General features: G+C 36.9%; 1 protein-coding gene across 2 annotated transcripts in view; it reads right to left on the reverse strand.

Moving 5' to 3' along the window:
• LOC150102986 (uncharacterized) overlaps positions 1-25349 on the reverse strand; it is a 181353-nt gene that overhangs the window by 113287 nt on the left and 42717 nt on the right. The window contains exon 1 of one of the 2 annotated variants that reach the window (XM_090398415.1): positions 24237-24844. The exons of the other annotated variant lie outside the window; for it this stretch is intronic. The gene's annotated coding sequence lies outside the window, so the exon portion shown is untranslated. Of the gene's footprint in view, positions 1-24236; positions 24845-25349 lie in introns of those variants that run through there. 2 annotated transcript variants of the gene reach the window in all.

Consider the following 25349-nt stretch of genomic DNA (forward strand, 5'->3'; position numbering starts at 1 on the left):
AGAAATGAACTATTCATTTCCTACTCACCTTAAGTGGCCGATACTAGGGTAATAGGAATATCATTATGGAAGCATCAAATCAGTTATAATATATGAGTAAGATGAAGCTTGTTATATATTACCAACTGTGGTACATTGATAGACAGTTAAAATAGGGAAAGTTACGTAATTTTTCAACGTATTTGAAGTGATCTATGAGAGTGTACTGAAAAGTTGTGATAATCACCATGAAGAATTTGAGGTGGAACTACGTAACTTAATTCTGCATATTCCCGACGTTATCCACCTCTTACAACGCTGCTGCATCATTTGCTATCCCTTAAGAAGTCTTTCCCTTGTTGCATAAACCAATCCTCAGCTGCAGATATGACTTCATCTATGGTAAATTTTATAACTTTCAAGTGTTTCTTTAAATTTGGGAATAAGAAATAGTAAATAGGACCAGGATGGGTGAAGCAGACATTGAAAGCCCAAGTCGTGGTCTTCTGCGTTTCGTGAGCAGGTGCGTTGTCTTACAAAAGCAAGATGCCTCTGCTCAGTTTCCCGCGGAGTTTTTCCCTCAGAGCTGTTGAATAAACTGCTGCTGTAATAGTGTCCCTTTTTCTTGTTTTTTTGTGTCCACTACATTGATTGACTGTTGTTTGGTCTCCGGGTGATCGTGATGAAGCGATGTTTTGTCAGGTCACAATACGAGCAGAAAAAACTTGCACTTGATTTCTCAAAATGATCCCTTGACGAAGTGCGTATTTTCTCTTTTGATCGGCATTCAGAAGTTAGGGGACCCACTTCGCTGAGAGCTTCTGCATGTTCAGATGTTGGTGGATAATGATCCCAGTCTTCGATGTTTTTGGCTGTCACCAAGGATTGCCATGCGCTACATCGATGTTTTCAAGTGTGATCGCTGTGGAAGATTTTCCTGACCTGGGGCATCTGTTGTTAGGGTGACCGATTTTAAACTAGGCCACCCATCTGGCAACTACTAGATATACTGAGGGCACAGTCCCCTAAAGTATTTTCTTACTGCAAGAAAAGCCCGCAACTGAGATTCATCAAACTCTTCTCGTAGCATGAAAAACATGACGGCCCGAACGGGCGTTCGAATTTCTTGAAAACATGTTTTTTTTATATTCAAAAAAAAATTTACAATTTGATGAAACATGGCGGGGGGGGATTAAAAGGTTTTAAGATATGTTCTTTCTTTATATCTTTCTTTCTTTTATTGTGATTATATCAGTTGCTTTAATATCATTTTTGTTCTAGGTGTTTATCAAACTTTTCAGCCCCCCCCCTCTCGCATACGGAATACTAATTCTGATATTAGTTTCAATCACAGGACTCGTTTTGTATATCGTAAGTTCTGAAAAGTCACTTATGCACATGTTTTCTCGTTCATGAATTTTGCCTTTCTTTCTTAAATTAAGCTGAAAGGTCAATAGTACAGCGTAAATATTTGAAAAAGATAACAATGGAAGAATGTGCTGCGAGCCTAGGGACACTATTGAAATGTCACGTGGTCTCATCTGGATCACTGTAACATTAGCAATAATGAAGCGACACAAATTCGGTTACGAAGTGCACTTTCATCGTACATTGCAGTCTGTCGGGGGTTGAATATTCACTTGACCAGTTACGATGCCGGTCGACAAATTTACTTAATTTGAAGAACTGTATCGAGTGGGGACGAATAATAAATCTCGCGTTATTATAAAGCTTGCTACAACTTTCGAGATTTTTCCTGGCTTCGCATACAATTTCCTTTTTCATAATTTTCAATTACAAATGTACAGATTTAAAAGATTGTTTGTTTTAATCTTAAGAGCTACTAAATGCGTGTTTTGTATTAAATATTTTTCTCTCTCGACCGGAGATTACAAGTCTTTTTTTTTCTCGATACGATCGGAAGCCAAATATAACCTTGTGGACACCTTTTTCTCCATCTGTTAATCTCAGAATTAAACTTATCCAAGCAAATCGATTATGAGGAAAAACACCAACTGCATTCTCTATAGAACCGGTTAAATATTGCAGTGATTACTGCACGATTCCCATGGAGATGGCATTTAAGTATGGAAATACACAGCGGAATAAACAAGAAAAGCATTTCGGGAAATAAAGTGCAGGCTGCGATTTCAGTGAAACGCACACAGCTTTAATGGTGTTATTACGATTTTACCACAACCCAACAAACATTTAGTGGACTCGGGTGTGGTAGGAAGCCATTGGAATGTGTGGAACAAAAGAGAAACTTTGCTAAATTAGCAATACAGTTTTTGTAGCCAATTTTAATTTAAGGAACGGAGATTTTTGTAAGAAATGGTTCATTGAATAGTGGAGGCCACGTGCGACAAAATAGGTGCGGAGTGATTACATCAAGAGCAGAAACGTTTAAAAATATTAAGAAAGAACTTGGCGTTATTAGTATTCGACAAAGTGAGCCGATTTAGGTTGTCAATAAAACTTAAAAGATATTCGAAAGAGGTCTTTGATGCTAGAAATGTCATTAGAGGAATCTAATGAGATGTAGTCACAGGAACATTTTGTTTTAGGAGACAATTATTTTCTATCCACGTTCTTTACGTGATATCACTTAAAATACGATCAGCAATTGTATGAATAATTAAACACTAACTAGTTAATACTTAGGAAAATTGAAGTTTAATTTTTAACTTGTTGGTATCAATTATGTAGTAATTGACCCCAGCTGAAGCATCAAGTTTGTCGCAATTTAATGTCGCGAACAAACTGAGTGTTCCCAATTCATGTCGATCATTTTAATTGTATATTTTATTTTCGCTAAATTTTTACAAACTTTTCCTCATGTGAAATATACCCATGAATTTGGACATTAGCAAACTTCGGCGTCGCTCGGATGGTGCTAACTCCCGTACAGACCCCCCCCCTAATAAAGGAACCCAAAACTTAAATGTTGGGGGGGTATACAACGAGGGTCTCCAGAGCATGGCTTCTGGGTTAATCTTTTAACCCACCCACTGTGCTAAGCGTATGATAATTTTCTCTCACTGGTAGGCCAAAAAATGAACAAGATGCACGTTAAATGTGTGTATGCAAGAATGAATGCATATAAATAAACTTGGATTATAGGCAGAATTTCGTATATTCACGTATTTGGAATATCGCGCTTAACTAAACTTATCTATGACTAAACTCCTTAGTTGCTTTTCAGCCGTACAAGTTATTCATTCGCAAACCAGCGGACGGAACACACTGTAAAATGATAGTACATCACCTTCGTGACCTCATATTTCGCCTGTTATTTAAACTAATTCAAAGCTACACACTCAATTGAGTACATGAATTTTATAATAGTTTCATTATCACGAACCATGAGCTCACTGCCCGTTCGTGTTGGATGCCTCCTTTACTATCTTCTTCCACTTTTCTTTGTCCAGTGCAGTGTCGCAGTTCCTGTACACCCATTCCACACTAGTCCTTGAATTTTCGGCCCATGTAGATATTAAGACGAAGAAGAGGAATCGCATTATAGATGTCGAACCGCATCTGACATTGAAATTAACAACTATAGAGCCAAATTTTGCTGAAATTTTATCTCACCATAAGCAGTTTCACTCCTCTCATTGATGAGAAATTATTTCAAGTAAGTAAAACTTTATAGTATCTTTATAAAGTTTATTCTATTAAAAATAACTCATTTTTTGTTTACATGAACAAATTCAAATAAAATATATTTAATTTTTTAAATATTTTAAATTAATTAATTATATTTATTTTTTAATTAATTATGGGGTACTTGGTAAAAATGAAAATTTAAGAAGGGGTCCGCGGATATCTGAAGTTTGAGAAACACTGCCTTAATGCACAGCAGTATACATGTCCGCAAGGAAATGTGTTCTGCATTATGGAAGATACTGAGACAAGGAGTGACGAGAGCTAGGTCCACCTTTGCTCCGAGTTGCCAACAGTTGCACCACCTTGCTTCAGTCCTGAAGATATTATCAGATACAAACTTTGTTTGCTCACACATGGATAAAGGATTAAACTAAATTTATTATAGCCATCGGCAACATTAATAGCGTTGTCCCACAAGTTTTAGGTGTTCGTTCAAATTTATTAACGTGGGGGGGTCAGCATGGGAACCATCGAACAAACGTGGGTGAGAGAGGGAAATTCGTTAATGTGCTAATTCATGGGTGTATTTCCCATAATTAAAATGATCATTAAGATAAAAAATTAATGCTAAAAAATACAATTGAAATGCTCCCAACATCATCGGGATGAGTGTCAGTTTGTTGCTGCATTAAAAAACTTAATCCTTTAAGCTGGTATCAATTACTAAATAATTAATACCAGCTTTAAAATTAAACCTTGGAATTTTCCTAAAAAATTAACTAGTTACTGTATAAATAATTCATACAATTGTTCACTTTGAGTGTATTTGGGAATCAAAGTAAAGAAATGGGATAGAAAATCATGGTCTTAGCATAATTACTTGGGATACCTTAAAATTCAGATTTTGTCACAAACTCTACAAGTACAGTTTACTTGAGAATTAATTCTTCATATCGGGCAGCAAGCAACATCTTTATTATCTGTATGTACACACGCAACTGGTAATATCTGCCGAATTTTAATGCCAGTCTGTATTAATGCATGAATTCTATAGTTCAATATGAGTAGGCTACACTGCTCCCTCGATGGATAAGTGTTATCCAAAGTGCCTTGGTGGCCAAGTGATTCGCTCCTTCGTTTTGTCATTCATAAACACACAGCTGAGTTCGTGTCATACGCTCCTAGATAGATGGAAAGTTAAAAAAGGTTATTCTTTTAAAATTGAACTGATGCTTCACGTTCGACAACGCCATCACTGTAGCCAGCCATTCAATAACCACCCAACTGGCTAACTGCCAGTTAGTGTTACAGAATGGATATCAGATTTCTGCACTATCCCATGTGGGAAAAAACGGTTACGCCTGCTGATATTTTCTGCTTTCGTAATTATGATTGCATTTTCATTACTATAACACCATGAAATAGTCGTTAAGCTCCCAGCAAAGGGTCTAGTTGCAGAATAAACTGCAGCGCAACATTAGCGATAACAACATTTGACAGCCAGTTATTCTTCAAATATTAAAGAGGTGGGAGAGAAATATTCCGTGCGAAATATTTTGAGAAATGGTCCCACGAAATTCTACTACGCGATCTCTTTAGCGTAAGGGAAAAAAAACTCACCAACATTCCAAAGTCCACTAAATTATTGTAATTTAGTAAAAAAAATTATATGTAAAAAAAAATTGTAAAAAACAAGTTATTCAAATTAAGTGGATATTGAATCCAAACATTATTTCATAACCGAATATAGAAACTACAAGAGATTCATGCCGAATATAGAGACTATAAAAGTTTCAGCGGATACAAGCATACGCCAACCTTTCCTGACGGACAACTAGTAGTAAAGATGGAGCAAGCTCCGATCACTGTCCTTAGTATTTTCCCATAATATAAAACACATCTCCTAGGAGATGTATGATGTTATACATTATGGGGAGAGGTCACTACCCAGACCGGTTTCAACCTTTTTTGGAGGTCTCGTCAGTGGGAGCTAGACAAAGAATACTCAGGATGAAGTGATAAAGAACTTGTACTTTACGAAGTCGTAAAGGTCGAAACCGGTCTGAGTAGTGAGCTCCTCCCATAACGTGAAACATCAAACATCTCCTAGGAGATGTGTTTTACATTACGGGAAAATACTAAAGGCCAGTGATCGGAGCTTGCTCCATCTTTACTACGAGTTGCCAGTCAGGAAAGGTTGGCGTATGCTTGTATCGGCCGAAACTTTTATAGTCTCTATATTCGGCATGAATCTCTTGTAGCTTCATTTTGTCGTTGGCGTACGCTTTTATGTAAAGTATGAAATGCACAGCGTGCATTTCATACTTTACATAAAATCCAATAAAAATAAACTCAGCTTTAAAAGCGTACGTAGGATTGTAAGTACTATGCACAGAGCAGGGCCCTCGCCATATTAGATCGCGCCCTGAGGAAAACAATTAAATATCACCTCTGATGAATTATAAGACAAAAGTATTACATAATAATGTTAATTAAATGTATGCTCTATGGGGATATCGCACAATAAAACTTAGACGCTCTTCTAAATTTAAATTATAACCTATATCCGCCTCTATCGATATAGCTGCTAGACCAACAATCTTTTTGGGTCGCTGCTTGCTGTTCGCAAATAATTTTTAATCAGTTTAAGTTTGGAAAAACTTTCCGTACTTACTACACTAACGGGAATTGTTCAGCCATATTGCCGACCGCAATATGGCTGAAAGAGCGCCCTTATTAAGCCTCGCTGTGAGGCAGGCTGCCTCTATGCTACACCCTGTCGACGGAACTGCCGCAGAGTATTCTAAAGATGTTGGCCCGTAATCTGAAATACTTGTCTTGGACTTCACATCCTTCCTTCTGGAGAAGAACTGCTCACATAAGTATGCGCTTCCTAACAAAGCGCATATCTTCAAAGCATGCCGGCGAAGATTAGGGAATGGGTCCTCAGAAATGTAGTCGTAAAATTTTATCAAGGGTACATTGAATCGTTTTTCTCTCAAAGAAGAGTTGTTTTGGAGTTCAAGCAGTTCCATTTGTACTGAGCCTGGCATTTTGGCAGTGTTGACACTGAATGGCATTGAAAATAAATCTAAAGAAGACTGTTGGTTACGAAAACCAAGAAATCTCCCTTCGAACTCACTTCGCAACACGGTTAATTTTGTAGCGTATTCATCAAGTGACGAAGAGTTGGACTCAGCAAGAAGCTGAAAATGAGTTAAGTCTTTTTTTGCGGGTTGCGCCTCCAAAGTTTGAGCTTGGCCACAAAAGCTTTGATGTGATCAAACGGAGTGTGCACCAGTTGATCTTTGGATTGTAGCCGCGTATTTAGGTCATTCATATGCAACGCGATGTCGGTCACAAAAAAGTCTGTCATTCACTTCGGATCGTTAAATTCCGTAATCGGATTCCCCTTGGTTTGCATGAACTGCTGTGTTTCGCTCCTTAAGTCAATGACTCTTTTAAGAACCTTCCCTCTGCTCAACCAACGCACATCACTTTAGAGTGATGTGCGTTGTTTGCCGTGATCCATTTCGCACTCTTTGGTCAAAAACTCCTGGAATTGACGATGATTCAATCCTCTTGCTCTAATAATGTTGACGACAGTCACAATAACTTTCATGACATTCTCAAATCCAATAGTTTTCGCGCACAAATTTATGGATGAAATCTTTTCCTTCTAGTTCCGATCCTTTCAGCAGCGCAACAAACCCTTCGTTCCCCCCCCCCATTGAAGGGGGGCCATCAGTTGCCACACCGTTGGGTCATTGCTGTTCGTAAGTAATTTTTAATCAGTTTAAGCTTGGAAAAACTTTCCGTACTTGCTATGCTAACAGGAATTCTTCAGCCATATTGCCTACCGCAATATGGCTGAACGAGCGCCCTTATTAAGCCACGCCGTGAGGCAAGCTGCTCTACGCTACACCCTGTCGACGGTACTGGTTTGGAGTCATTACTTTTAAGGAGAAGTGAACAACCGTGACAGAACCATACTAGTAAATTGAAGAGGAATGCGACAGAATACATACTTGGCGGTAGAAAGCTGTTAAAAACTTGAAATGTGGAAAAGGGCAGCCGGAATATATGATATTCGACCAGAAATGATTCAGTATAGGGGATGTATAAAAGTTTAGTGGCTACTCTGTATAATTCGAGAGGGCACGGTCAGAGGTTCAGCAGATTACTTGTTTTTGACGTCTACATCTCAACTGCTAACTAATTTGTATTCAATGGTTGGTGTGAGGAATAAGGCATCAGGAATAATGTGACAAAATGAAAAAAAGTTTCTGCAGAATCAACGGTCACGAGCTGAATGAGAAAAGTTCTTCCACCATCACCAATATTATGATCGTAACAGAAATCAAACAAATTCTTCCACCTCGCGATAGACCTCAGTGATATGAAATCGCCTCCAGTAAAAAACTTCAATAATCCAACTTTAGCAGGCCAACTATAACACGCGGTTGACTAAAGTTGTCCACTGTGCATCATGCGCAGTAGATAGGAAATTTATTCCACTATTTTAGGTGTGTGTTTCATAAAGCATATTGTAATCATCTAACATCGCAGTCAGTTTTTGGATTAATTCTATATTTGGCATCTTTAGTGTTAAAAACCCAAATTTTATTAAAGGATTTAAACCTTTCATGGCTTACGAGTCACGAAAGGTTTTAGGTTGACTAGTACCGTGTGAGGGGCAAGGGATTTTTTTTTTTTTTTTTTTAGTATAGTTTTATATATATTAAAAAAAAACATTGCCTTGATACGTACAAGACACTTTGATAGCACAAAATTAAGTTTATATTATTAATGTTCCTATGTTCCGTCCGGGTGCTCCCCCCCTCACCTCACTTGTCAGCACTTCAGAATTAATTTATATATTAAATTAATCCTGATGTACATTATCCCCTCTGTTATTCATTATCTATATGGATCACATTATGAAGGAATGTGGTGCTAAACCTGATATCAAAATTGGAGATGTTAATGTCAGCTCTTTGCTTTATGCGGATGATGTTATACTTCTAAATAAATCCGCTACAAGTCTGCAAGATTCTCTGACTAAATTGAATAGCTGTTGTAATAGATATGGTATGAAGGTCAGCAATAAAAAGACAAAGACAATGAAAATAGGCAGAATCATTGAAAATGTCAACTGTGTTGTGAATGGAGAACCTGTGGAACAAGTGAAACATTTTGGCTACTTAGGCACGATTTTTACTGAAGATGGTAAACTAAATATAGAAATAGACAACAGAATCAGCAAAGCTGGTATCGTGGGAAGTCAATTGAATAAATTCATATGGAATAAGAAAGAAATTAGTCGGAACACTAAATTTGCTGTATACAAGACAGTGTTCAAACCAGTTTTAACTTATGGATCTGAGAGCTGGGTCAGAAGTAAAACACTTGACCAAAGACTAGAGACCGCAGATATGAGAGTCCTGAGAAAGATTAGAGGCGTGAACAGATGGCATCAATGGCAATATCATATTAAAAATGAGGATATTAGATAAGAACTTGACATTGTCAGCATCCAGGAATGCGTTAGCAGAGCTAATCTCAGATGGTATGGTCACTTAAATAGAATGGGCAAGGGAAGATTAGCAAAACAAGTGTTCTCTGCCAGGTTGGCAGGAAAACGACCGAGAGGAAGACCAAGATATAGGTGGATTGATACGGTACAAAGTGCCTTAGACGATAGAAATATAAGATCTGATAATGTTGGAGTCTTGACAAGTAACAGACTGATTTGGAAGAAAATTGTAGATAGGAAGTTAGTAATGATGTAATTTTTTCATGTAGTACTGTCATATCCTGTACACCCCTTGAGGGTACATGGCAGGAATTTGATGATGATTATGATTAAATTAATCCTTGAAATTTATTTTACCTGCTCCGAAAACCTTGCTGTACTGTTATATCTTATAGAAAGTCTATCATTTAGCAATCACAAATAGTTATGAAGGAAACAGATGTACGTGGAACAGCTAGCATGCAGTTCACAAGTTTGAATAGCGAAGGTGGTGCGCGCGCAGATACTCCGATTGAAGAGAACTTCTAACCTCCAAGCAAGATCGTTTCATTATGAAACTATATTTCTGCATTTGCCGATTTTTTTTTTTTTTTTAATTCACGCTCGTATTTTCTAAATGCGAACTCGCGTATCCATGGAAACTTAATGCAGAAGCAAACAATAGTGTGCAAGTGAGTTTCAGGAAAAGGAGTCATTAAGAATGACTCAATATAAATTGATATAGTTGATAAAAATTACAAAAAAAAAAATGGTCATTAGATTGACAGATTTAAACGCGGATCACTTTTATTTCATGTGATCAGCAGGATACTTCAAGAGTCACTGAATATCGAATGCTGCTTTGGGCCTTGCAGAAACACTTAAAACGCATCGAATACGTGGATAATATGCATATTCAAAACGTTAGGTTTTGGAAAACTGGTTTACGGTCTATTGCGTAGAGTCGCTATTCAAGGCCACAATTTTGTAGCTACGTGTACAGTAGGCTGAACATCTCTTCCCTACAATGCAGACGTGTCGAGTCGATATTCGCAAATCTAAATATTTTTATGAAGTTCTTGTCCATACGAATCCACATAGTAAAGCGTGGATACAGAGTTATTTGAGCTCATTTCTATTCAACAATTTATTATTTGAAGTTAACTGCGCATGACACTTGCAGATGTACTATGTCGATTGTTAGACTTACGTAATGTACTTCGACTGACGTGGCAGTTATGTCAGAATACTCGCAGGAAGGTACAATAAATATATGAATGAAGTCTGAATGGCAAATCGAAAATATATTGTCCCCACAGTGAAATGGGATTTCCCAAAAAGGGCTACATAATGGAATGACGTTTAAATTAGTTTCGCTCATGTACTACTACTGTTGTCCATTTTCCCACTCCCCTTGTATCGATTTTTTTTTTGGGGGGGGGGGGGGGGAGCTTTGAGATTTCGCTAGAGACAGAGCTTAAAAGTCACCGTCAAGTACATCATTAGTATTTAAAACCATTTAAAACCATTAGTATTTCCAAGAGCGTTACAAGAGTAAAACGCAGCAAGTAAAAAACACGTTCTTGGAAGTTGCTTATTTTGAAGAACTGTTTAAAAAAGACAACATACACGATATGGAATTTCGAGCCTACTTATTCTCGAAAACATTTTTTAATGGTTAGAAAATTGCCTCTCCTTACCTTCAGTTGCGCATTGGAAATTTCTTTTAATTTATGCTGCTAATGTTATTTTGTAATAGTGTATTGAGAAGCTCTTTTAGTTCGATTGTTTTTATTTTACCACGTGCATGCACTTAAGCACATCCACAGGGGCATTTACAAATGTTTCTGCAATTCCCCTTCGAAATTCAACTCATTTGATCAAAGCTTTGCTTCGTGTAGTTGAATGGCAAGGAACACAAAAGGCATTGGTTAAAGTAGGTTGCATTCCATTTATAAGCTTCAACCGCTGTGTAAGCAGGCTCGCACTACACAAAGTGAAAATGTCTTGTCCGTTTTTCCGTCTGGAAAACGAATTCGTGGCTATTTTTCACGCCCAAAAAACTCAGATGAAAGGATGCGAATTATCTCTAATTCAATAAATTTAAATATTAATTTTTTTATGATTATTAATTCATACTTTTAATCAAATTCGTGGCATGTACCCTCAGAGGATGTACAGAATAATGGCGGGCATACATGAAAAATTTGTACTATTACTAACGTGAGATCAAAAATTTTCCTCCAAATTAAAGTTATCTGTCACGGTTCCAATATCATCTACACTACATCTTTGTCTGGCTAATCTTCCCTCTCTGATTTTAAGTGAAATCCCACCTGAGATTAGCTCTACTACGACATTCCTGGATGCTGACAATGTCAAGTTCCTTCCTAATATCCTCGTTTTTAATATGATATTGCCATTGATGCTATCTGTTCACGTCATTAATCTTTCTCAAGACTCTCAGATCTGCGGTCAAGTGTTTTACTTCTAAACCCAGCTCTCAGATCCATAAGTCAAAATTGGTTGAACGCCGTCTTGTATACAGTTGACTAATTTTTCTTATTCCATATGAATTTATTCACTTCCTGCCATACCGACTTTGTTGTCTATGTTTAATTTATTACCTTCATTAAAAATCGTGCCAAAGTAGCTGAAAAGTTTCAATGATTCTGCCTATTTTCATTGTCTTTGTCTTTTTATTGCTGACCTTCATACCATATCTATTACAACAGCTATTCAATTTAGTCAGGGATTAAACACCAGGATTTAACTCTTGCAGACTTGTAGCGGATTTATTTAGAAGTATAACATCATCTGCATAAAGCAAAGAGCTGAGATTAACATCTCCAATTTTGATATCATGTTTAATACCACTTTCCTTCATAATGTGGTCCATATAGATAATGAATAACAGAGGAAATAATGTACATCCTTGTCTGACACCAGATTTAACATTAAACCACCTTCTGTACTTCCTTCAATTTTAACTGCTTACTTACAACTCAAAGACTAAGTACTGCTTGATATAATGCCCCATTGACACCATATAACTATAGCATTTAAGATTCTCTTGGCACCTTGTCATATGCCTTTTGCAAGTCTACAAAACGTAATCACAAATCCTTGTTATATTCAAGATAAATTAGGTCTTAAGTGAAAATCTTATCCTGAAAACCTGTTTGGTCTGAATCCAGCTTTTTCTTCGCCAAGCTTCCCTTCCCGCAATTTCTTATCCGTTTCTCAAATATACTTGATAAATCCTGGAAGGAACACTCAGGGAATACCCAATTCTCACACTGGATTATTTCCTTTTTCACAGATGAGAACTCTGCTCCAATCATCTGGAATTACACCTGAATTATGCAAATGTAACCACTATAAACTTTTTATACCTCCATATTGGAGTATTCCTCGCCGAATTTCAAATACTCCAGATGAAAACTTTTTTTTTTTTAAACATCAAAAAAAATTGCCTTAACATTGCTTAGCTGGGGAATGATTATAAAGATTCTTTCGAAATCTAAGGAGTACAATTACTTAGAGCTTCATTTAAAATGTTTATCCCCATGGGGTGGCGATGAAAACTTTTTTTTTTTTTTTTCAATGGGTAGAAGTAGTTTAACAGAATATGGACATGCCAAATAGTTGATATTTTTATTGGGGCAAGAATACTGTTATTTGCAATGGCGTCTAACGCAGTTTTCTTTCCTGTTAGAAAGATCTTACTTCGGATGATAGCAAATGTTCAACACATGGTGCGACTTTCCTTTTGCCTTAAAAAGGCAAACAAATCTCGCCGATTCAGCTAAACGGAATTATACGTCAAAATGACGCTTCTCGTATACTGCAACTAAAAAGTTAACTATTCAACACCTTTGGTAAGATGCACATAAGAATCCAACTGCTACGTACTTTTCAGAAGGCAATCCGATTAACCGACCACCTTTCTTACATCCGTTCTCTTTCTACCACCTTCTGTCTGTTCTGTAAAGAAGTTCTTGGACAATGTTCTGCTCGTCTTGAATCACTATCATTCCTCTAATTCCATTGTGAGAAGGCGTGACCCACCCATGCAGTAGCGCACTAAGGATTTAATCTGCGGGGGGGGGGCGAGTTGAGTAGACGATTTGAGAATACAAACTACGCATCGCATACGACCCATGACTGAGCATCTGCAATGATCGCTAATTCATAAGTAGTATAGAAATGGAAGACACGACAACATAAATAAAGAAATATAAATTTTATTAATTAGGAAAAGATTTTGGAAAATTTGCTACTTTTTTTTTTTCCTTTTTCTTTGGAGGCGCAAGGGCCCCCTTGTCCCCCCCCCCACTCTCGGTGCGCCACTGCACTCATGAAAGGTTATTAATCCATAAGTGGGCTAATCAACAATAGATTATTTTTTTAGGGGTGGGGGAAAAAGTTGCCTTGGAATAACTACAAACCGATGTTTCATATGACGGAATATGAAAAAAAAAAAAAAAAACAGGAATAGTTGAATAACCCTACACACAAAAATCGTCAAATATTTTTGTGGTTCTATAGCAGCGCTTCCCAAACTGTGGGCCGCGGCCCCCTTGGGGGCCGTAGGTTTTGTTGAGGGGGGCCGTGAAATAATGAAAACAAATTTAAAATGTTTTAAGACTAAGTATATTTTTTTTATTTTAAAAGAAACGTATTTAACTTTTTTTATTTCTTTTTTTGTTATTTTTTATATTTTAATGGAAAAATTCGCACATTGGTGTTGGTTCACAAACTTTGCTTCCTGCGTATTTCGACGCTTAATGACTATTAGTAAATATCACTTATTCATATGTTTAATTTCAAAGCAGTGGTTAATTGTATTTACTTCGAATGCTCTCCAGGGAAGTTCCAAATCTTTCTGTCCCTTTCATCACGTGTTCGTAATCAGGGACTGTTGATATTGACTTTATATACATATCAAAACTCATTTTATGTTATCACCGTCATCCGAGCTAGTTTTCTGTCACCAATAATAGTTTCGCATATACTTCACCCATGAAAAAAAGCTTAAGCTCATGTGGGGATATAGTAACTCGCTTGCAATGGTAAACAACACGCCCTCCCTAAGTGCCACTATACTGCAGAGGCAATAAAAACAAGTACTTTTATTATGCCAGTGAATAAGGTATGAGGAGTCTGTGTAATATATTTCTCAACAAATAGTGCAATTAGAGACAACTGGGATAAAAACACACTAATTAATGAATCACATGTCCCTTCATACAGAAACTATGCTGTATAGACTGAAACAAAACCATATGTTGCATGGGCAAACATAGTATCTAACTAAAAACTATTGTTATTAATTAGATGTGTGCGAGTTCGATTTCCCAAGGCAGCAATAAAATTCAACCGAAAGTGTTAAAATTCGTAAAAGTGTTAAAACTAAGTAATATATATATATAATGAATGTTATGGCAGTTTCATATATGGAATTTGGTTGAAGAGAGTTAGCATTTCAACTCAATTGTCAGCTATGCTTTTATCTTTCGGTTGCGCGATCTTTTGTTAATACCGCACCAATCATATGCACGTGTTAATAAACAGACTGCCTTTGCTGTCTGTTTCGCGTTAGGCTTAATTACCGTAAAAGGAGAAAAGTCACAAAAGTGAAAAATGTTCTTGGTCCGGGGGATTCCCTTATTCAAGTAATATTCACTAATTTCATGTTATCAGTCTGTGGTGTGCCAGTATCGGTAAGTGGTGATGTTATTTGATCTATTCTACGTTAAAAAATTTAACCCTGAGATGGATAAGTGGTTGGTAAAAAATAAAAAAAATAAAAAAATCCCGCGAACAATCAGAAGAAGCAGAAACAGGCTAAAAAAAAAAAAAAAGGACAGTATTTTACCAGAACAGCCCGCATCGTCTTCAGAACCAAACGGTAAGAGGCAAAATATGTAATATATGCATTTGATTTTTGCGATATTCGCTGTGTATGTTTTGTATTGAATATAAATACACTAAATATTATAATAATATATCTCTATTACGATTTTTTTTTCGAGGGGGGCCGTGAAATATTTTAATTTTTGCAAAGGGGGCCCTGACATCCAGAAGTTTGGGAAGCACTGTTCTATAGGAAGGCTTTGGCCACTCATTTTAAGTGTATGAAACTTGCATTATAAAATGCAACGCTGGGCCTGAGCTAAAAGAGCGTGGCGGACCCTTTGAAGGGAGAAGTGAAAAACCGTGAAATCAGACAATTCCCTTTATATCGGGGCTGTGTACAGCAAGTGCAAGAAGAATACAGTAAGGATTGCCCTCTTTTTCGCTGGCCTAACCTGCCAGGGGAAATTCCTTACCCTAATGCATTAGCACAAGGTCATTGGTTCCTCTTCCCCATCGCAGGACATGACTGGTTTCTCTCCGACTTCATAAAAAGTAAACATTTGTCATTATGCTGCCCCATGCTCAAGTCAGCCCTGTGAAGAATACGATTAAGTAAATTTTATTACTTAGTATATAATACTAGACTTGGTGGTCTAACTCTTCACTACACATGACCCACCCCTTGCAAACTCACTTCCTGTATTACGCAATTTAGTAAACGTACCCAAGGACCCGATTTTTCTAATAATGAAACACTAGGAAAATTTAAAATTCTGCATGCAGCTGAATTCAAAAATTGGTCCACATTAAATTATGCTTACATTATCCTTAACATTCATTTACATACCTATAGTGGCTCATTGGATTAATATTAGCATGAGTAGCTAGTATTTATTCAAAATTGTTTTATCTTTAATACTTAACGCTAGTTTTCTTGCCTGTATCGCTTGTTGAATAAACACAACCGTTTCTCTTGCTGTAGCTTTTTCTTGAATAATTTGATTACTGATTTGGCTGACCCCCCCCTTGTGTATTACGAAATTTAGTCTCAGGAATGAATTTTATATTAGATCGCGTAAAAGGTGTCCCCTCAGTACTATCCGTTTTGCCGTGACGTCTCTTCGATTAAAATCTGCTAATTAACACATTAATTATACAAGAAACATTATCTTTCGAAGTTCTACCTTTGCTTTATTTTCACTTTGGAAAATTTCCCCCTCCTGGTACAAATTGTCACAGGAATTCTGAGCTAATTAATTCACTAATTCCTTGAGATTATCAACATACTTATCACTCTAGTAGATTTACTGACTTGTTGCTTAAGATAACCGTCACGAAGTTGCTACAAAAATTCACTTCTGGTTATAAGCTCTACCTCTCGTAGTCAGTATCTCCTTTATCAAACCTTCATATTACGCTTATCTCATTTTTTAATATGATATTGCCATTAATGCCATCCGGGGCGAATTCTCCATGCTTGCTATGTTTGCTGCGCAAGCTCATTAATTGAGAAAGAAGTAATATTTATTTGTTAATAAATATGCATTTATAAGCATTCCATTTAGGCTTTTATTTTTGTAGACAGAAAACATCTTAAGCTTGCGCGGCAATAATTGAGCTTTGCGTTGTGTATCGAAGGCCGATGCTTGCTCGTCTAGTCAAAGCTACCTTGGCTTGCTCGGTTGTCGGAGCTTCCATGTCCTCCCTACAGCACTGTGATTTCATGCACGTGCATAGCCATTTCCGCTCCCTTCACGTCGTCTTAAACACAGGCCATACGCAGTCCAAGTAGCTCTAGCCAGTGAGCTTCATCCAGCCTTTACAAGTGTGCGTGTTGCTTGGGAAAATTAAGTTACAACCAACTTTTTATGACGATGTTATTGTCCAGTTCATAAAGAACCGTAAGATAGAATTTGTATTCAAGTAGCTAAAATTGAAATAGATAGAATACTTTCTGTAAAATAAATGTTGCATTTGTATGATTAAATGTACGTAAATTCCTAAATATATAGTTTTAAATGGTAATTGATTATTCTGCCAATCAGACTTCAATCACACCTGTCACTCCCTGAATGATAACAAGAGCAAGCGTGAATTTCAAGACCAGCATTCGCCCCTGGATGCCATCTGTTCACGCTGCTATCTTTCTCAGGACTCACATCTGCGATCTCTAGATTAATAATAAGCGGCTTTATCATTAGTTTTTCGGTACGACCATGCATTCTTCACTATTAAAGTCTGACCATTATTATTCGTGGCACCTCCAAGGAGTACGAAGACTCATCGCGGGAGGCCACTGCACAACTCTCCTTCTCCACCACTACCAATCAACTACATAAGCGCTATCTACCCCGCCCACCACAACAAGTATTTTTTTGTCTGTGAATTGCGTGCGTTTTCTCCCGAGTTTCCTGGAGAAAAAACCCTGCTTCCTCCGTATGAGATCGGCTAACTCACCTTCGATTGAAGAAGTCCTTAAAGATTCCTCCCGTCATGACGGGAATTGAACTCAGGCCTTTTCTAAAGGAAGGGCGTTACGTACAGTAATTCTTCCAATTGAGCTACGGAGGCACTCAATTATATTTAGTACTTTTTTTTGTACTCCCCCCCCCTCACAATGGACCCAGTTAAAAATAATAATAAATAAAAGTACCTTCCGGTAATATTTTAAATAATTTGTTCTCACTAACGATCCAAGCTGAGAATGCTTTTACCCAATTTAAGATAACTTATCTCCAGGAAAACACACTCGGCTAACAATCTTATCTGCAAGTAAAGCTCACCACTCTTAGCATAGCTCCCACAGCATTTTAGTGCTGTCAAAAAAGGCACATTATTGGTTAAATATCTTCATTTTATGAAGTAGGATGCCTGAAAGCCAACTATTTTTTTCTCGAATTATAACTAGTATCATCTATTCCACATTTGTCGCTTTCCATACCGAAACGCATCCTGTACAAGTCACTTAATTCCGTCACGTAGTTTCTTACAGGGAACAAAAAAACTTCCGCATTTAAAGTGATATTCTACAAACTAATCGTACAACTAGATAAGTAAATTCCAAACTTCGTTACTCTCGTCTTCTTCGTGTGATTGGCTTAAATTCACACGTGACAGCTGTCACTCAAATCTGAAAGTCTAAATTCCTTAGGCGTCAGATCTTTTTTCTTTCCCCCAATTTCCGTAAGGGTTTTCCACCCATCACACACAAAAAATAACAACACCTAATCCTAATATAACACTGAACCAGATTTCTCCAGATACTCTGAGTTAATTTTGATTTATGCGTGATTTGGTAAAGTAGAACAATTCCAGTAATGGCCACAAAAATTCCTCAGCTCAGAACGTGCTGCCTCTTGATTTCAACACATGCACCACCTATAATTAGTTTTCCCTATAATTAAGCGCTTTGACCACGTTTACTGGTTTAGTTGAATTTCGATTATTAATCTCGTCTACTGATTACGGATTATCAATTCCCGTAAATGGCAATAATATATTAATATTCGGAAACCATGACAATTACTTGCAAGTTTGTCTAACGCTCACAAGAGTAACAAGATATCCTCTCCCATCTTTGTTCGCTTTTTTTTTTTTTTTAAATTGTGCTGCATACCTGCATCATATCTAGAAGATGTTCGCTTGAAATATGTAGTCTTTCTTGAACGTATCTCAGTTCGCCCACAGTTTGTAAATTTCTGCTTTGTGACTTTCCAAGAATAGTCGATTCATGCTGAAGGGAAGAAAGAAATGAAGAACGTCCGAATTGGTCGCCAACACGCGAAATCCCGTGCTTTATAGGTAAAATTTTCCAACTGTTATACGAGCAACATAGTTAACTACAATAATCATAAAAGAGAAGTTAATTTTCCGACCGGTAATAATAAACAACTCATCCCACTCTACGGACTGATTACCCTATTATCGGAATGGATTCGCGTTCTGTTGACACGCGCAGAAGTGTCGAAGGGTCTCGAATCTGTGGGCGTACTTTTTTTTTGTATACCGCTATTATCCGGCAAACTGTATTAATTATTCCTGTATTAAAAAAGATAATTAACCGATGAGCTTCCGCCACCCCTCACTACAAAGTTACAAAATCTGTAGTAGATCAGTGTTGAGGATTGGGGAAAGCTCTTTATGTAGGGCAAATGTTTTCCGACTAATGTGCGTTACAGAGGAGAAAACCCTTGGCTTTATAAGAGATCTATAAAGAAATCTTCAGTTAAAGTCCTTACGCAATACTGGTATAGTTTAGATGAAAATAGACGAAGATCTTGATCAACGAAACATTAATTCTTCAAGCTATGCCCATAAGAACAGACGTGAAATAGTCTCAGCAAATGCCCAAGGAAGGACTGAATATGGCTGAACTTGTGAATTTAATTATCTGTGAGGTTTTTTTTTTTTTTTTTTTTTTTTTTTTTTTTTAGAAATCTTCATCGCACATTTACAAATAGGACACCAAAAAGAATGAAAAAAAAAAAAATTAGAATTCTGGGAGCGGAGAGGATTATGAACTCTATGACAATGCAACGTTCTCTTGTAACGTAATACGGAAATCCGAACCACAACACAAAGCTTTCGATTAGACAATTCGCGATACTTTTAGACCTCTGGGAACTTGACACTTCACACTACTGTGAAGAGCGGAAAATGGTTACAACGCAATTAACACGGCACTAAATGTGCCACACCCACAAAAACCAGACCGCTTGACAAAATAAACAAGCGATGAGCTCAGTGGATAATAATTACCCGTGGAAAAGTGACAACAGTATAAACAGGTGATATTAGATGTCACTCTTCGAAAAAGCTTATTCAAATTTCGAAGGCAGCAGGATTTATCAATACTGATTTATAATTGAAACATTAATAATTAAACAATAAAACCGTGTTATAGTGCTTATCCGAATGGGTAAATAGCACGAAGATGAATTGTTATGACACAGATTTGATTAAATGGAATTGGTTGCAAGAAACACTAGCAGAATTCTCAAGACTAGATCTAAACCTGAATGTGTTAGAGGTTTACGTCTATAGAATTTGCACAAAAGTGTGAAATGGATAATAATAAAAAGGAGATTTAAGTACCTTATTAAGAACCACAAATAGATCCAAATGTTAGTAATACAAAATCAAATGACAGAGTAACGTGAAATTTTTTCAAATATTTTTTGATTACTGATTTTATCTTCCTCTTTACACACGAATGAGACATGCTTCCTTGACAATGGGTTCAACTCTTAATTCCAAGGATTAAGTTGTTACACGCATCCAAGTTTTTCCGCTTTCCCAAGCCTTGATTTGCCGATGTGTTAAGATTAATATTAAGCCTACTTGACCGCGTATATTACAGAAATTTGAGAGCAGTCATTATATAACTAGAGACGAGTGTTCGTAGTAGGGATACCTTTCCGGGGCAAAAACAAAACCGAAAATAGAAAACATTCCTTCCCGAATGTACTTGTTGTACTATGACAAAAATCAAACCCGGGTCTCTTCAGTCATTAATAACTGAGCTAAGCGAGTTTCTAAAAGAACCCAATGAGTCACTTAAAACAAGCAGATAAATAATGGAGTGAATGTTGTTTAAATTATGAGAAAAACAAAACCGCTTTTTTGACCACAAGTTGGTCAACTTCCTCTACCATAGAATTTTCGTACGGAAACTTCATTCCCAAGATTCAAAGTCACTGAGAAGCGTGATTTTCCTCGAACTGTATATTCTTCGTTTGTGTTCCGTTGCTTTCGTAACTCTCTCCAGTGAAGAATTTCTTAGCTGATCGCAATTGCTAATAAGGTAAATATTTCGAGATAAAAAAAACAATTTTTCCCAGTCAATAATGCGAATAATAAAAAAAAAAAAAAAAAGTACTTGCAGTCTTTAGTAAGGCCGATGACGAAAACAAAGTGCACAGGGCAGGCTATGCAAAATATGGAGTGGTATTGAACGACGCAGGTTTGTAGACTGGAGACGTTTACCTTCCTCTACCAACCACTGGTAAATCCAGATTAGTAACGGAAGCTACTTAACAGTGAACCTTTGCCTTGCATGCATGCCGATTCCTTTTTATACGTGTTCTATGGCTTTCAAGTTTACCTTATTTTACATTTCTCTAAATATTTCATAATTTTAAGTTTGTTTGAAACTAATATTAAAGATAAAAATTTTTTCATATTCCATTCGCTTTAAGAGTATTTGATCACGCCTGTAATAACGTTCACTTTGTTTTAAATAGTTTTTGTACGATTACACGTGGAAACGTCAGAATGCCATAATAATAACCGCGAGGACATCAAGGTTCGGCGAAGCACTGAATATTAGCTTATCCAAGTGATCTTCGTGTTGGGGAGGGGAAGTTCACTTTAAAATCAGAAGAATTACTGCAACTTTTGACCTTACGCCGACTTGCAGGTTACCTCATAAAAAACACATCACCGCGGTTACCGAAGTGAAATATACAACACGGCGTTCGTGTGCGGCTGATAGGAAAAATTTGAGGGACATTTTAAAACTTATGTAACGCAGAATGAATCACGTACTCAGGTTAATTCCCTGAAGAATTTCCGTCTGTGATGAAGTACTGCGATGCATGTAACCGTATCACGTCTTACTCCTAAAGAAAGCGATATTGAAAAGATAAATGACCAGCCCAACCCGCAAGCAAAAAAAGAGATCGCTGGAGTGATTTTGACATCCGTTGTTATTGGGCAGTAGACGTTATTTCCATCCGGACACTACGCACTTCATGGAGGATTGTCGAAAACAGAACGGTTTGGATTGAAATAATTGCTGTTGTGACGTCACTTTCCGTGTTACACCAGTATATCTTAGTTGTGCAATCCGTGCGCAAAAGTTTATGTTATTCGGCGAGATTTTGTTAAAGTTCTAAAATATCATCCTAAATTAATGAATTTAAACATTGAAGAAATCTTGCGAGATTCAGCTATTTGCCATCAATCGGATTATTGGAACTATTATAAAATTCAAGTACTTAAATTAAGTCTGTCGCTTTTAATTAGTTTAAAAACAGGAGAAATAAATGAAGTTACGAAGGTGATGCGCTATCAGTTTATAGCGTGTTCGTAAGCTAGTTTACCTGTTTTGTGAATGATTGAAAAGCCGTTCTAAGGAGGTTCGTCATAGACGGAAATTCTAATCCGGCTAAAAGGATAAATAGGGCGATATTCGAAATGTAACAAATTAGTACGGCATACAGAGAAATAAAAAACATACGAACATTAACAGAAATAATTTTAAAAACTTACAGAAATAAGTTTAATGCTTATTAAAACCGCAAATTTAAGTGATATCGGAAACGATTGGATTAATTTAGGAGTAATTATACACCAACGGATTAATTGATCTAAAGAGGAAGTTTCAGAGTTTAAAACTAGCAAATGTTAGGAATTAAATGCCGGTATTATGTTAGGTACTTGGCTTTTCTTTTATGCTCGAAATTAAAAGCTCACCAACAGGATGTTGGTTTAAGTATTAATGCGGACTGAAGCCATGTTCGAGAACGGAGATTGTCCGAACTAGATTAAAGATACATCATAAGGGTAAATTATCGCTCAAGTAAAAAAAAAAACATTTCAGCCTTAAACCTAGACACTTAGACTTAAGGCCCAAAATTAACGAATTGAATTTCTCGTAGTTCATTATTAATTGCGAATATTTTCGCATGTTTCGTAATGTAGTAGATTCCCAAAAAACGCAGAGCTCTTCGTACGATTCCTACTACTTTGTAATCAACGTTTGCCATCTGCGGCAGTTCTAACCGAAGAATTACCTATCGTCATACAAGCTGCTAAAAGGAAGTAATTTAACGGATACGCAGCCAGAAGGCGACATGGCCGATTACGTGTCCAACATCCTTCCATTAACAAGTGGAGAGCTAGTTCGAAACCTGGACAGTACACAATGCTACTTAACTATGGCGCAACAGCTTTATTAGCGTTAGCCACCCTATGGGATGACCTTGACGAGTTATCAGAAAAACAAACAGTCTTGTAACTATCCAAGAACTGCATCGGCTATCTAAACTGCAGTAGTTGTGCAGTTTGTGGGAAAACGTACAGAACGGTCACGTAATTTTAACTATTCGGACTGTAAAATGAATAAGTTACTCATTTGTATTGATATTAAAACCACTTGAGAAAAATTAAAGTTGGCAACGTTCATTAATAAAATTATAATAAAACGTTTCTATGTATATAGACATTCACATGTTTTATGTGCATTTTTTTTTTTCCTACTAGTGAAAGAATAAATGTATCATACACTCAGCACTGTGGAGGGGGTAAAATATCGATCCGGAAACCGTGCTGTGCTGGAAAGCAAGCTTGAAACTTTTTCAAAACTCCTTCAAGACTTCCAGAATAAGAAAGGTGGGATGGTGGTTTCAGACTGAAAAGAAAGATCATCTGAAAAGAAAGACCGCTCGGTCAACCATGTCGGCAATGTACATTAAGCTAAGCAATAGCTAAGTTTTATTTTAAATGAAAAAAAAAAAAAAGAAGTGAACCCATCATATTTAAGTTTTATTATGTTTATGCAAGGAAGCGTTTTTCTATCGCTTGTGTGGTTCGTAAGTACGCTCAAACCACAATTATGTTGTTAATTGAATTATTAGAAAGTGCAGTCTGTGTTGTAAAATACAGATTCCACAGTCACTAAGTTCGAACTGGGTCATTGAGGTTTTACAGTGATTCAAGCAGTAATGAATGGCTCTATCACAGTGAAGTCGGAACGAAAATCACGATGTGTCAACAGAATTTCTGATTATTTTATTTTGTTAGAGTATGACGCACACCGTTTTTTTTTTTTCCTTTTTTTTTGACAAGTAGAGAAAACTCGATCACTAGGTGGAATCTTATTTTGAAAGATTATCCCGACCTCCAGCAAAAAACTCTTGATATATTTATGTTTATTTTATTTTTCTACAGAAATAAGATCGATTTCAAGTTCATTCGATATGGAAAAAAAAACAAAAAAAAAACACTTTCTTCAAACATTGGGGGGGGGGAAGCACTAGAATGTAGGCAAAATAATTTATTAAGAATAGACTTATTTCAAAACACTTCGTAGATTAAACGACATGTTTATGATGTAAATATAAAATCTAACACCGCGAAAATAAAAATTAACAAAAATATTCAGCTATCGTATTTATATAAAGACGTGTATGTATACAGTCTATTACAATAATTAAACTGCTATTCATAAAATTATTACACAACAGGTGCAAGTTAAGAAAGACCTTACCTGTAGCTGTAAATTCCAGTCTGCCTTCGTTTGATCACCAGAGAGCTACGCAACACTTCGTAAGACGAACAGCAAACGAACTTTGAAGTTACCCACACAGAACCTTTGTCCGCAAGGACAACACGCACACACAGATAAAACACAATAAATAATAACAAGATAGAATAACAGCCACCCGATTTTAATCATTCCGTCATTGGTTCTCGCATGCACAAACACACATTCTGCGAACCAGTTCCGAAGGTTGTCTGGAAGAGCTCGACAGCGTCTACGAAACGTTTCCTCGGCACATTCCTTTCGTTCACCATCCTCTATCGATTCTTATCATCGCAGCTTCGATGGCAAAGGATTGTTAGCAGCAGCCGACGACGTTCGATATGTGTAACTTCCTCCCACATGGGCAGAGGCAAACGACCAATGCTCTTGCTCCCTGGAGCACGGGCGCGATGAATGCTACAGGCAAGTTCGGCGTTGTCGCTGCTGCTGCTTTCCCCTCCCTCTCTACGAATGAGCAAGATCCAAAGCGTCACGGCATCTCTCTCTCTCAAGAAGAAAGGAACACGAACTAGCGCAGGCCAAGAGTATGATGTGGGATGACTACAATGAAAGAAATTACTTTGGCAACGAAGAACGGAATATTCTGCGACATAAAAGACCTGGTCACGTGATGAGTAGGGTGCGCTCAATGGAAGTTTGTTCGGCGCTGGTGAAGTTTAACGACACCCAGCTTTCGAACATCAACTGCCATAATCACACTGTTCTCGTTTACGCGCACTTAACGCGGTGCCATGACGGACTTAAACAACGACCGTCACAGAATGCGCAGTTACGGATTATTTTCCCATCACTTATTGTCTTTGTAATACGCGAAATTTGAATTTTTTTTAAGTGTTTTTTTTTGCACAGAATAAAAACAACATTGAAAACAAAGTAACTCCTCACGAATTTAAATTATTATTATTTTTTATTATTATTTATTTATTTATTTATTTTTTGCTTTTCACAACATTCACTATAGCATCAAGCTGTTGTTACTACTTAATTTTACTAATCTTGAGTTATTTCGTATCGGACTTAATACTTTTCAATTGAAAGAGAGTTAAGAAAAACAGG

The sequence above is a fragment of the Typopeltis vanoorti genome, chromosome 9, assembly GCF_054136105.1.
Source record: "Typopeltis vanoorti isolate ZY-2024b chromosome 9, IOZ_Tvanoo_1.0, whole genome shotgun sequence".
In the NCBI taxonomy this organism is placed as follows: domain Eukaryota; kingdom Metazoa; phylum Arthropoda; class Arachnida; order Uropygi; family Thelyphonidae; genus Typopeltis; species Typopeltis vanoorti.